Source organism: Candoia aspera, chromosome 6 (genome assembly GCF_035149785.1).
Source record: "Candoia aspera isolate rCanAsp1 chromosome 6, rCanAsp1.hap2, whole genome shotgun sequence".
In the NCBI taxonomy this organism is placed as follows: domain Eukaryota; kingdom Metazoa; phylum Chordata; class Lepidosauria; order Squamata; family Boidae; genus Candoia; species Candoia aspera.
The window spans coordinates 95099680-95114188 of NC_086158.1; the positions used below are offsets into that span (position 1 = coordinate 95099680).

General features: G+C 40.0%; 1 long non-coding RNA gene across 1 annotated transcript; it reads left to right on the forward strand.

Annotated features, from left to right (window-relative positions):
- Positions 1 to 597: 597 nt before the first annotated feature.
- On the forward strand, positions 598 to 10237 carry LOC134499549 (uncharacterized). The gene is made up of 3 exons (XR_010068160.1): positions 598 to 660; positions 2971 to 3148; positions 9883 to 10237. It is a non-coding gene; the product is annotated as an uncharacterized LOC134499549 (long non-coding RNA).
- The last annotated feature ends 4272 nt before the right edge of the window (positions 10238 to 14509 follow it).

Below are 14509 nucleotides of genomic sequence, written 5' to 3' on the forward strand. Positions count from 1 at the left end.
TGTGTATCCCTCAAATGTATTTAAAAGGGTCCACCATCCTTCTATTACGCGCTATTGTCTCTTAAAAATCAGAAGCCAAGTCAATGCAGAATCTAAAGTTCAGCTAATTCTACGGCTGTCTTCCTTACCCCTTCTACATTTCTTGAAAACTAATTGGAGCCAAGCACACAGGGTGACATTAATCACTGCAGCAGTCATTATTTTTACAACACCCAAACCATTTCCAAGACCAGTGGGCTTTAATGTACAAATGGTTCATTTGTCTTTCTGTCAAACTCCATACGGCAGAGCAACCGCTTGTCCAGTCTATTATCATTATTAAGCTGCAGAAACTTTGAGAAAGAAATAAGGTAGAACCAGCTTGAAATATGCATGAGCAATTTTGGAAAAAAAAAGACTGTGTGACTTTAAGAACAACCATGTGGGAGGTGATACATGCACTCAACTCAAATAGTTACCTGTTTGTACTGTTCTGACAGCTATTTCCCGATCCTCAATCACTGAGTGATTACAAGACTCCCTTGGTTTTTTTTACAGCTTTATTACACCGATACAGCATAACATCCTTGGAAGATGGACATGTTAACAGCCTGAATGGAAACAGAAAGCACCTTTGGAGTTGCAACCAACAACTCTGGAGGTGAAACAGTTTGACAAAAGGTAAGCATCTGCTTCCTTCTAGTCTTACCTGCTGGTAAGACCAGCCTTTTAAGCATGGAGACAGGAACAGAATATTCTCTTCTGATATGTCACATTTAGAAGAAACACATGGTCCTCAGTGAAGTGAGAAGACCTCTGTCTTTCATAACATTGCTGAAGAGGAATATTTGGTAGGTCAGCTTTTTGTGTGAGGTGGAGCAAAATTCCTCTATTAAGCCAAAGCTATTAAAAGAAGGGGAATGTTAAAGGCGAAAGATTTATATAACCTGAAGAGAAACCAGAGCTGATTTGTTCAAATGGGGTATTTCGACTCCTTGTTGCGTATTTCTTGCCAATAGCTAATATCTAATGCAGTGATACTCAATTGTCTATATAAATAAACTGTACATTTGGAATCATTTGGAACTATCCAATAAAAATAATTATTCCCTCCTCCCCCCAGAAAGAAGGGGAAAGTTCTCCACCCCTGCATTTGATCACTCTAATTATGCATGAACAATGGGGTTCTTTAAGTGTGTCATCAAGGGACAGACCACAACAGTTTTCTTGCAATTTGTCACTTTCCTTCTAAAACAGGTGAAATGTGTATTTATCTGTGCCAGAATAGCACGGACATTCTAATGTAGCATTGCAAAATATTTAATTTAGATGCTATTCCTGGGGCAACATAGAGTTTAAAGGTGTGAGACAGGAGCTACCATTGGAGCTGCAAAGTGTCTCTTTGTCAGAAACACCACAGGATGCCTTCTGACAAGATGTTATTCTCCTTGTCTGGGTCCCTGTTCCACCAGCCACACACTGGCATAAACGTACTTTTTTACAGATTTGTTAGAAAGATATTTTTAAATGGAAGAGTTTTGCATACTTTAAATGTGCCATTATTATAAAGCCAGTCAGTTTTGTTTGTATGTTAAAGGAGTTAGTAAAAGCTAAACATTCAGAACTGTTCAGTCCAGGGAAGAGTAACGAGATAGTAGTTTGCATGGTTCTGAGCTCACTATCAATAGAGGATAGAGTTTCTATCCTAGCTGCCACCATGTTGTTCGCTATACTTCCTAAAGGCACTAATTGTCAAGGGTTCGTGAATCAAGCAAAATCTGATCTGAACCATCTTTTTAATTCAATGTTGCAACCTGATTCCATCCAGGTTTCTGATTCAATTTGGAAAAATCTATTCAATTTGGCTATACAAATCACTTAATCTTTCATTCAGTCTTCCAATTCAGTTTTGGGGGGGGGGGGAGTTTTTTCTGCCTGCATAGCAATCATCCAAGTTAACTAATCAATCTGAAGCATCAGATGTGATTACATGATTCAAATCCACCTGCAAATTTGATCTGGAAAGACACTTAAGAGGTGTAATTGAAAAATCAACCTTGAATCAAGACTGCATGTTGAATATTTATCCACCCCTATGAGTCATTTTCATTTCTTACCTGATTTATTCTACAACTTCTGGTATCTATTTGATCACTGTATTCTTTCTTTCTTTCTTTCTTTCTTTCTTTCTTTCTTTCTTTCTTTCTTTCTTTCTTTCTTTCTTTCTTTCTTAAATCCTCCTACCAAAAAACAAAAAAAAACAAAAAATACCATTGCTGTGCATTGCCAAAACATTTTAAGAACCCCCAAAATATATGGCAACCTCATAGAACAAGAAAGTCTGGTTACAAGATATCATAGACAGGATCATGAACAAATGGAGATTAGGTTGGACCAGATTCTGAGAACCCACAGATGAACGGCTACAGTTCCATCATGTATTTCCATCAGCTATCAACCTTCTGTACTGCCTGAATACAAGAATTGGATTTTTCTTTTTCTTCTACAACCATCTGCCAAAAAAACCAAGAGAGGAAAAGGGAAACAGGTGATGAAAAACAAAGAAGTGAAACATCAACTTGCACACAAAAGTACTTTTATTGCAAGCACAGATCAATGCACAAACCTGTTTCTCGTTTGTTTGTTTTGCTCGGTAGGGTATTGATCTCTCTGCCACTCTTTGTGTTTGTGTCTCTCTTGCTCTTTTTCTTTTCAATGGAATTGCACATTCATCAGCCAAAGGAGGAAATGGAGCATGAACCATGCTTTATGTATTTCAAGTACAGGGTAAAGAAGCCAAGTCCTCCAAAAATTGTGGAACTTCCAGGTTCTATCAGCACAGGCCTTAAAGCTTCAGGTGGCTGAAAATGATAGATTGACACAATCTGGAGGATCCCTATTCCTGTTACAGTAGGTGACCACTGCAAGACAAATCATGACTTATTCTTGATTTATTTATAGGGCTAGAGCTGTATCTTGCTTTTTCTCCAGGATCAAAAGATCGCTCATTTGAGAATCCTCATTTTGTCCTGAGGACAACCCTGGGATATAGGTGAGGCTGGCTGGCCCAAAGTCATCAGAGAACTTCCAAGGATAAGAGAGGACTTGGTCCTTGCTCTCCCCAATCCCAGACCAACATCTTTACCAAGACAACACATTGGATCCTGAGGTATGTATCTATGTACTGAATGCATTTTCTTAAATAGGATAATTTAAAGAAAGAACTATGGATGTTTAACAAACAGTTATAAAATAATACACCATGAGATTTAGGCCAGATATAACTGCCAACTTTTCAGTCAAGGATGCCTCTGGGAATCTGTTAGCACCTGATAATATTTTATTTCTATGGCACAAAAAATTCCCTCCCAGATTTGCACAAATCAAGCTGCTGTTACAAGCAGACCACCATCCTACTCCCTCTCTTTTTTTATCACGAGTACTTTCAGTATATTGCTTTGTTTTTATTTTGCTCTTCTTCTAGGACATCAGGTTGGTACATAGTACCCTCTTTTTCTTTTTTATGTTTTAACAAACTATTCGTCACAGCAAAGGTAGGACTGGTGCCCCACAGAAGATACTTGTTGGTTAAGCTCCAGCAGTTCTGCTGAAGTGTTACTCAACTGAGGTCATATATAGAGAAAATAGTACTATTTTCCAAATCTCTCTTTATAGGCCTCTTTGGATTTTTATGCAAAGCCTGCTCAACTGTATCATTTCATGTTATTCAGTTTACAGGGAAAATCTAGAAGAGGTTGTGTGTTGTTTTTCTCCTGTTTGCTTGCTGTGGGGAAATGGGCATTCAGAATAAAGTCTGACACAAACTAAATGCCTTATAACTAAAATAATAGACAATAAACCATGTTCTTCTAAGCACTTCACAAGACTAACAAATACCCATTATCTTTAATAAGATTTGCCTGGCAGCCACATTTGCTAAAACGCCTTCTTTGGTTCCAACTGCATATAAGCCTAAGTGTATAAATGTGAATCTGCTGCACTGCAGATCGTCAGTAATATTATCTATTCCAAAATTCAGCATTTGCATAGCTTACTCTTCTTCAGAACTGGCTCAGATGGAAATTTCCCTGACTTCAGCAAGGCTAACCAAATGCTACATGCAAATATGTGTAATGAAACTCCAAATATGGAGTTATGGCTCTGTATTTCTGGGAGTCAACCTACATGTGACAAATGGTCTTTTTATGGCACCTATTGATTCCATCTCTGTGTGTGTGTGTGTATGTGTGTATGCAGCTGAAAACCATCAAAACAATGGATTTAACCCGATCCTTCCCAACAACATGTTCATAATCCAGACCAATCTCTATCCCTGGTGACAGTTTAGAACCAAGGGAAATATATTTGGACGTTCCACAGACAGATCTTCTATGTCATGTCTTTGGCTCAAAACTGAAAAGCCGTTTGGAAGAGGATACTATTCAGCGGGGTCTCCAACCTCTCTTCACCTCTCATTTGTCAAAGAAGTATTATACTTCCTGGAATTATTCAAGGGTAAACTAATTATGCTCCAGCTATCATAATCAAGTAAATATTTTATAAATCTAAATAAGAAAGTTAACAAGGTACTTGTTCGTTCTGGAAAAGAAAAGTAGTATCTCTCTTGCTTTCATCTATCTATCTATCTATCTATCTATCTATCTATCTATCTATCATCTATCTTACATCTATCTATCTCTTTCACTCAATCATCTGGAATATAAATATGTGGAGTCCTTGGTGCTCTCTGAGCTTGGTTGTTTGCTTGCAGACATTTCATGACCCAAATAGCATAGATAACATCATCAGTGTGGGTGAGTGTGGGGTTTGCCCAGGGACAATCCCACCCCATACTCCCATACTCCTCCACTGCCACCCACACTCCACACTCAGTCCCACTGATGATGTTATCTAGTTGGGTAATGAAACGTCTGCAAGCAAACAACAAGGCTCAGAGAGCATCAAGGACTCCACCGTTCAACCCTGAGCTACAGATATTCTCTTCTATTGGATATATATACATACACACACACACAAACACACACACTTCTATTCCCCAGATGATTAACTTCTAAACTCAGCTTTGTTGGGTTTGCTCAATAGCACACATTTCTTCTCCCCTACCCCCCAAAGATGCCCTTTATAATTCAACAAAACTCATTGGTTAAACTAGGTTCTTATAAGGGACAGAGAAATCCTAAACAAATCGGTTCTCAAAAGGCAAAGGCACTCCCCAAGGAACTAAGCTGTTCATTTCCCAAGTTTTTGCAATGCATATGTACATGAACTTGGAATACTTCCGGATTGTATTTACCTTTTAAAATTTAGGCTAATATTCCCAAAGCTACAGTCTTGGACATTTTTTTGCAAATTTCAAGCTTCAGCAATAGTGACAATTTCGGGCTGGCCAAGGGCTGTCCTTTCAGCCTGCCTGCAGATTTCCCCTGAATGCACTGGGCCATCAATTAACAAAAATCCATTTATCCTCCACTCCTCAAAAATAAAAGAAAATAATTTGATAATGCTCCTCCTTATGATCTATATATTTGTCACCATTTGACTGATAGTTTGCAAACAAAAATAAAAAAAACATCGATCCTTTCTTAGCCAGGGGACATGAAAAGAAAGATCAATTGCAAAGGTAAATGAATGCCCCCAGATGCTGAGGTGCCATGGATATGGCAATATTACAGTAAACCTGCCTGTCAAAGCAGGCCCTTCAGAGTAGCTGCAATTATGGTGGCATGACATGGCAACAAATATATTCAGAAGACTTTCTGAGTGGCTGCAGACTTGGGGATGTTATGCTAAGGTTGTATAGCAAAGGCCCTTCTCAACACTTTGGGGAATGGAATGAGAGTGAAAGGTAATCAGTTGTAAACAAATACAGAAACATCTGGACTTGCAAAGCTCTCTACATCAGAAGATTAATCTCCATGAAGGGGATAAGAAACAAAGTTGTGGGGGCGGGGGGAGAGAGAGAGAGATGCTGCATTTCACCCAATTTCACATGGACCTGACATGTAATAGCTAAAGGACAGGAGCTAGGAACCAGGCAAGGGTGAAAAATCAGGGCTGTGGGAAACACACAGCTCATAGACTGCATGGGAAACAGTCTCAGTTTGATCACTATGCAGCACCAACGTGAATTTCAAAAGAAAATCGGGATTTTTTTGTAATTTGGGAAAAACCAAAGGAGGAAGAAGTTAAATTGTGGAACATTTTGGAAAGCACCTGCTTCATGAAACTGCCTATAGGCAGGAAAGCACCTGCTTCATGAAACTGCTATAGGCAGGCATTCCCTTGGCAAACTTAAAAATAACATCTGGAATGCCATCTTTTTATCCTTAATTGATAAAGAGACACACACCTCAAAACATCCATTCATTAAAATCATTCTTTCTTCTTTTTCTTTTCTTTCTCACCCAAAGGCTATTAGTCAGGAGGAAAATGAACCACATGGCTATGACAGAGATTCCAAAAATAGCTCAAGTTCTTTACAGTTTAAAAAATGGTTGAAATAACAGGTTGATTGGGCATTCTTGACTTTTTTCAGAGAACCAGTTTATCAAGGTGGTGGGTGGGTTTGTTTGTTTTTTGTCACTTGAAGTGAGGAGAAACCTCTTTTTCCTCACAGCAACTAAACCAAAGGAAGTTACATAGACTCTGAGCTTTTTGCGTACCGCAGAAGACAGTTTCCAAATATCTCCCTACATGCTTTGTCTTCCTCAGGTCAGTTCTGTTAAAATACTGAAATAATGAAGGATGGAGGTTGGTGGGTGGCAGAGTTGCCTGCCCTCCATTCTTGTTTATGGGAAATGAGGGACATTTTATTCCCACAAATTTTGAGCAGCATAAGGTATGTCTACATGCTCCTTTAACCCAATATTTTAGAAGAAGAGAGGGTATGTGTTCTGTTTTTGACCCTGAAGGCAACACTGTGTATCAACAGAAAACTTTCTGAATGTGGAAATGGGCTTTATCTAGCCAAAAAAGCAATATCCAGGCAGAAGAAGAAGGAATTGTCAAATGCTTTGGGGCAAAATTTTCAGGGTGGGGATGAAAAATGAAAATGATCTAACGAAGATTGCATCAAAGGCTAATGGGGATTGTTGGGGGGGTAATTTTTTTAAAAAGGAGGAAGGAGAAATGTAATGGGCTATCCTGGCCAAAGGCATAGATAGCATGACCAGTTTCCTGAACAGGAATCTTTCCACATTGCAATCTTTTCTTGCAAGTCCTGCTAATTCTGCTTGACCATGACCCTGTCCTATGGTTTTCATCATATATACAGTATATATGCATATATATATATATGCATACACTGTATGTGTGTATGTATGTATGTGTATGTATGTGTGTGTGTGTATACATACATACACACACACACACACACACACATATACTCTGTGTGTGTATATATATAAATCCGATTATTGGAGACTGCTTGGACAAGTCCCTGCAGTTTTCTTGGCAAGGTTTTTCAGAAGCACAGGTAAGACAATGGTTTGCCATTGCCTCCTTCCTAGGGCTGAGAGAAAGTGACTGGCCCAAGGTCACCCAACTGGCCTTGGGCCTAAGGCAGGACTAGAAGTCTCAGTCTCCCAGTTTCTAGCTTGATGCCTTAATCACTACACCAAACTGGCTCTCAATCCTCCAAAATATAATGCTTGAAGAGTTTAACTTGCCAGCTTCAATTTCCCAATGAATGGAACCACTTAAGCAAGAATGAATGCATCCTTGGGACCACAGAAGAGTGCAGAATATGATGGTCACAAAATTCAGCATCTGGAAAAGCTCAAGCCACAACACAAAGATCCCACACTATTAAGAAGTGATGCAGTTGAAGGTGTAGGATGTAAAGGCAAACTTGGCTTGGCTGGCAGCATTCCAAAGCATGAATGGCTGGTAACTACATGTCTGCCATGGTATCTTTTGCACTGATGCTCCAGGCTGCAAGCACATCCTTCTCATGAACAATCTTGCACAATCGATTTACAAGAAAACTCTAAAGGTCAAATCAAATAGGAAGGAAGGGGAACTTTCCAAGGGTATTATGTGCCCCAGATCACGTGAAATGTGAAATGCACACAGACTGGGCTGCCAGGCTCCTTAACAAAAGGGTTGTGAAGATGCAAAGGCTAATTCAAAATCCTTTCAAGTTTCTCAATTTGTCTCTTTTGAAATAATTCACTTACTTACTGCTGTTTCTCCTTCTCCTGCTCCTGCTCCTTACTACTACTACTACTACTATTCTAAAATCTGATTATGTGTCTTCTTTATCATACCCGAGACATTACAGAAAAAATCAGTCATTATTAATGATCCTTTTTGATCAAATAATTCCTTATCTGTGCTTTATTTTAGCTTTCTTGTCCTTTCTTCCCTTCCCAACTCTTGAATACCTAGAAGGAATTAACTGTCCAGGTTCCTTCCATTGGTTTTGGCTGTCCTCTTCTAAATTACAGTTCCTCTTGGGTCGGAAGCCCAAAATTGAGAGATTGAACCATGATGAGCTATCTCATGGGGGAATGAGCTCAAAGCTTATTTACTTGTTTTTTGTGACTACTGTGTTACCTGTAACAGAGAATGGAGGAAGGTGGATTAAATAAATCACCTAAGTGCCAGAAAACAGTCTTGGCAACATGTCTCATTCCTTAAATTGATGAATACATGGACTAATTAGCAACAACAACAAAAAAAGTCATGATATTTAACTAAAGATCCTTTCACATACAAGTGCTGGGCAGACCAAGATTAATGCTGTGGTCTGTCTACACCATGCTGTGAAATTGTGGGTCTTGAGAGGCTGTGCTGATTAATGATTGGCTCAGCTTTTCTGAAGTGTTTCCTCTGGAACTGCAGGGCAGGTCATTTTAGACAACACCCTACCTCCCAGTTCTTCAGATTTCCTCCTTCTTCCCATAGACTTGGTGCCTTGCTTCCATCCTCCACTTCCTCTGAGGGCAATTTAAAAAAACCTGATTTTTTCTCATCACAAAAAGCAAATCTAGTGGGGGAAGAACAAAGGCAGGACAGGGCACTAGTTGGCTGCCATATCTGTGCTGTTTTCTTGGTCAACGAGAAGAACCAGCAGCCAGCTCAGTGGGAAGTCAGCTATGGAGGACCTGCTCATAAAGGTACACAACTGCTACAGAGGGGTTGAGAACTGTAACGATGGGGGTTCTGTGGAAGCACCCAAGAAAGATTGTCACAGCATTCAATGGAGAGCATAGCTCAGTGGTGAAACAGGCACTGCAGGTGGTTTCAGTTGACATCTCCAGCTGGCAAACTTTAAACCATAAACAAGCTAGTGTCAAGAACTGGACTAGAATCCTACAGTTAGAAGAAATATGAATTAAAGCATCCCAGGCAGATGGCTATATATCTTCCCCTTGAATACATCCAATCAAGGGGAGACCACCACATCTCTGGGTCAGTGCTTAGGAAGCTCCCCACCCCACCCCACCCCACCCCCCGACACCTAACATTGTTAGAATCTGCCTTCCTGTAATCACTCCAGTATTCTGTATCCTGCATTCTGGAACTATGGAGGACAGATCTAGGAGACCTCCTTTCAGTTATTTGAAAAATGCTGCCATATCCCCACTTAGCTTGCTGAGGCTAAGCCTTCTGAGTCCCACCAACCTCTCCTCATAGGATTCAGATTCTAGTCCTAGATCCTCCTAATTTCCTGGCCACAAATCTTATGGGAGCTGTAGTCCAGCATGCCTGAAAACCATCTCTGTGGGGAAGGCTCCATTGGTGATTCACCAAGAATATTCTGACAATTCCCAAATCAGACTCCCTCTTTCTCCCTCTCCATGCTTTGGTCTCTGCAAGTAGCTCCAGGTATCAGTGATGATGTCATGGACTTCATGTGAAGCTTTTTCTCTCTTACAGATTCTAGAACCCAAAGAGAAAGGAAGCTATGGTGGAAACTGTCCTAGAAGCTTGGACAGTTCTCTTGGTGATCTTCGCTGCAGTGCTAATCATGACCATCCTGATGTTTCTCCTTCCTGCTGTTGTACTGCTCTTGAGAATGAGGTCTTTGTCACAAATCTCTTTGGATGGAATTGTCTAGCCTGCCTCTTTACAAAGTGCTGGGTGATTTTAGACACCTTGGACTGCTTGAGAATTAAGACCAGGGAGAGGAAGCAATATCCAAACCTGCCATTTATAAAACAAAACTTGATACCCTGGACTTACCTTACTCTTTGTTTGCATTAGATACCTGAGATCATTTAATGAGAGGCTATCAAGAGATGCAAGGGGTCTTGTTAGTTAAATATATGTACTTGTAAGCAGTGTATACTGAAGCAAAAACTACCTGCTAAATATCTCATATATCAATAAATTATTAAAAGTGAGGCATTAAAGGTAGATCAAACCCATTTGTGATGCAACTCAGCATCTGCAATCTGAGGTTCCTTAACTAGATCATTGTATTTTATCAACTATTTATTAAATGTCTGTCAACTTCCTCTTGTTATTTTTATATTTATTTCTATTCTTATCCTATGGGATGTAAAACAGCATGTGAGGTTCTGCTCCATTAAAAATAAAATCAGAGGTTCTGAGCCTGTTAAACTGAATTTGAAAAATGGGTTCAATGAAAGCTCAGGGCCTGCAGGCCAGGTTACATGACTTCAGTGTATAGCTGAGAATTAACACCACCTTTTCATTTTTTCAGGATTTGTTAATACTTTTTTTTTTATATAAAAGGGGACTTTTTTTTATTTGTTAGATTTATATCCCCTTTTCTAAGGAGTTCAAAGTGGTCGCCTCCCCGAGTGAGGCAGTAACACTGGTTTGACCTGCCAAACTAGTCCCACCCAAGAGGATTTATTAGCAAAGAGTCTTCTGTGAGCAGCATTGGAAAAGTTCACCCACTCCACAAAACACTCTTTTGGGTACTTCTTTTTTTCTGTCTGTATCTATTTTCACCTGCTACCTTGGCAGGGAATGGCTGCAGGGAATAAAATAATTCCTGACAGAAACTAGAGAGACAGACAGACAGACAGACCGACAGACAGACTAGTTCCATTTCTTGCAAGAAAACCATCAACATCAATATGAAGCTTTGGGGGAGAAAAAGCAGGAGTGCTCTGTTCCTATCACATAATGCATGATTAGATTGTAGTTGGGAGAAATTACAAGAAAAAAGAAAAGTTGAAAATTCTCTGATTGGAACTGGGTGGACAATGACCGCAGTAAGTTTCCATTGCCCAGGCATCCAACAGCAGTTTGACAGTGGTCATGTCCATGAAGTTTTCATGGCAACAGTGTGGAAGCAGCTTGCCATTGTCTTCTTCCGGATGTTCCTCCCACTTCCCATTCTAGTCTGAGATTTTCTGGTGTATGCCCATCTAAGTACTAACCAAGTTGAACCATGCTTAGCTTTTTGAGAGCAGCTAAAATCAGCTCCATGCTGCCACCTAGCTGCATCAAATGATGTCTCCCCTAGTTGAGCTTGACTCCTGATAACTGCATTGGTAAGTTTGCATTTTTATACTTGGCAACAATAGGGAACTGCTTAGCCATTGCCTTCTTCCTAGAAGCTTTTTGACTTTCTGGTTAGTTACAGACTTGGGATTCCCTGACAGTCCTTCAACAAACCAGTAACCAGCATCAACTCTGCTTAGCTTTTTCAAGATCAGCCAAATGCTGCCTCCTGCTGTGGCCATAAAGAAGGTAAAGCAGCCCAGCAAATATGCAAACCAACCGGACCCACCATTGTCAGAGAAGACACTTTGCTCCTTGGACTTTCCACTTCCTTTTGCCTTGTCTGGCATTACACACATCAGATGGTGAGTGCATGTATAGGGGCTGTCATATCTTGCAGGACATCAAAAACTATTAGAAAATGCCAGGACTTCATGAAGCATAAACTCTGTCAGAAATTAACAAAAGGTTGTAAGCATCCTTGACTTGATCTTGAGCTCCCTCAAAGAACAGAGAAATCCTTTATTTGTCAATGGCCACTTAGAAGTGTTGAGGATACATTAAGTCACAATAGATTGGTCATCTGTTAGCTTATCCCTCTACTCATCTCAGAAACAAAAACTGTAAGGGATGTTGACTGAACCAGTAACTTCCCATATTTTGTACTCCTTGGAGATCAACTCAACCCCTGGTGATTTCAGATATCTCTATATAGTTTTCTTGGCAGCAGTAAAGGTGGATTACCACCCCTATCTTCTGTGTTTGTTTGTTTTTAATTCCCAATGTAACCTACAACCTCCCCGAAAGCCTCCCATCTAAGTATTAGCCAAACCCAAGCCTACTTTGCTTCCAAACAAAGATGCTGCCACCTGTCCTGACAGGTCATTAGGAAAAGAAAAACAGTTTTATACTAGAAAGTATTGAACCCAACACACCCAGGTGGTTTTCTGCATGACTTGTGGCTTCACAGGCATTGTGTTGAATTTCCAACACTTTTGAAAGGAAAGGACTGCAGCACAAACAAAGGATAGAGAATTTATTTGAAAAGAAAGGATTGTCCATGGGGGTTATTATGGTGCGCCGGTTTGGTAGAGTTATAAAACTCCTCCACCTCCTCCATTGAAAAAAAAAGCAATTCATTTTTTAAAATTTGCTTTGCTACAAGTATAGTGGAACTGTGTTTATGGTTTTCCTGCTTTAGATACAAAGTATTTCATTCAATCACCCTATCCTCCATCAGCCTACCATACAGATCAGTAGAATCATCAAAAGGAAAAGGGACGTTGGAGATCATCTAGCCCTTGCCCAGTACAGAAACCTTCAGCCACAGCTTCTGCTTAAATGCCTCCAGTGAAAAAATTAACATTAACTGCCTATTAACTAACAAAAAACAAGCACCTTCAACTATCAAGATGTCTAAAAATCCTACAGAGAACACTTTCCTTTTTGGAGAACAGAAAACCACCTTCCATTCTGGGATCTTTGAAGGTGTTCTCGGCATAGTTGGCTCCCAGACAATGTTGTAGTGGGGTACCCAGTTTGAAGGGTTCACCAATTGCACAATCTGATTTAGTGAGCATGCGGTTCCATGGAAACCTTTAGGTACCCCTGGTCAAATTATGCATTTCAATAAATGACTAAACAAACAGGAGCTGACACAACCCCTGCATGACATAAGAGTCTCCACAGGGTATGTGATGCATAAAAATAACAAGTGGAGCTTCAGTCACATCATCATCAGACATGACTGTGACTTTTTTTACCATATCTCACAGATACCCCTGACACGGTACAAAGTTAAACAACTTTCTGCAGAGATGAATGCATACTTACAATTTATGTGCAATTGTTTACAGATTTAAATTAGCCATAGCAAAATAATAATAATAATACACATAAAAAAGGGCCAGGGTTTTGATGGCATGGTGGTGGCCACCATCTTGGCATTTTTGACTCTTCTGTGGACACCCCTAGCTACAGAGAAGAAAGGTTGCCATGAAAATGAGTAGAACTGGAAAGAGGAAAATTTGGGATTTTTGACCTCATTTTGTTGGGAAAAAGTAGACACTGAATTGGGGAAGTTGAGAGGGAGGGGACAGACTTTTGGGAATTAGAATTATTTGGGAAGGTGCTATGTGAAAGTAAAGGAACTGAAGGAGAACAGATTTGTGAGATCTTGTTGGAAGATTAACACTGAAGAGCTGGGTGGATTGTGAATACTTTTGGGGGAGATGTGTGGAAAAAGAAACTGAGTGAAAATTAATGCTTGAGACTCAGAATCCACCTGCCTTGTGATTGAGATTCCTGGTAAATCATTAATTTGTGGGGTGTAGCAAGTTTTTTCTCTCTCCATGCTATTGACTCCCACTGTGACTGATGGGAACATGAAACTGTCTCCCCCCATATGTTTGCCTCTAATACCCAGTGATCAAAGACCTACTGCCTTTTTTACTAGCATGTCCTACAGCCAGGACTTCCATAAGAAACTGGACCATGTCTGGGCAATTGTGCAAGAGTGGGACAAAGGGAAGACATGGTGCCAATGATTCAACACCAGGAGGAACTTTGCTTTGGAAAGCACCAGCCACTTACGCAGCTTGCAAAAAAAAATAAAGGTGGGGGAGCATCATGACAATGTCCTTCCCAGCTTCCTTCCCTCCAGATGTTTTTGTGACAATTCCCAGAGTTTCCCTATAACAGATCGGGAATGGACCAGAATGTTGGCTTTTAATTTCATTGGTAGTAAAAATTTCACATAGTTCATTTTTTCCTAAAACACCAGTTTTTGTCATTACAACCTCAAGATCCTTTAGTTCAGAGTAATCTTTTGCCACTCTTCTTTTTAGCAAACAATCAAGTGTTTGGCAAAATGCACAATCATGTCTCTTTCCCCACCTCACTAACATATTATTCAGCATAATAGGTTTGCTGGAAAAAGTACATATAGCTGAACAAGTTCAGTATTTAGTCAGAGAAGCAACACTTGATTCCTGGGGACAGACTGCATACAAACCACATACGAAAGAAGATAAAAAAGAGAATTTAACTAGATACACCTAACCATGCAGAGAAAGACTGCAGCTAC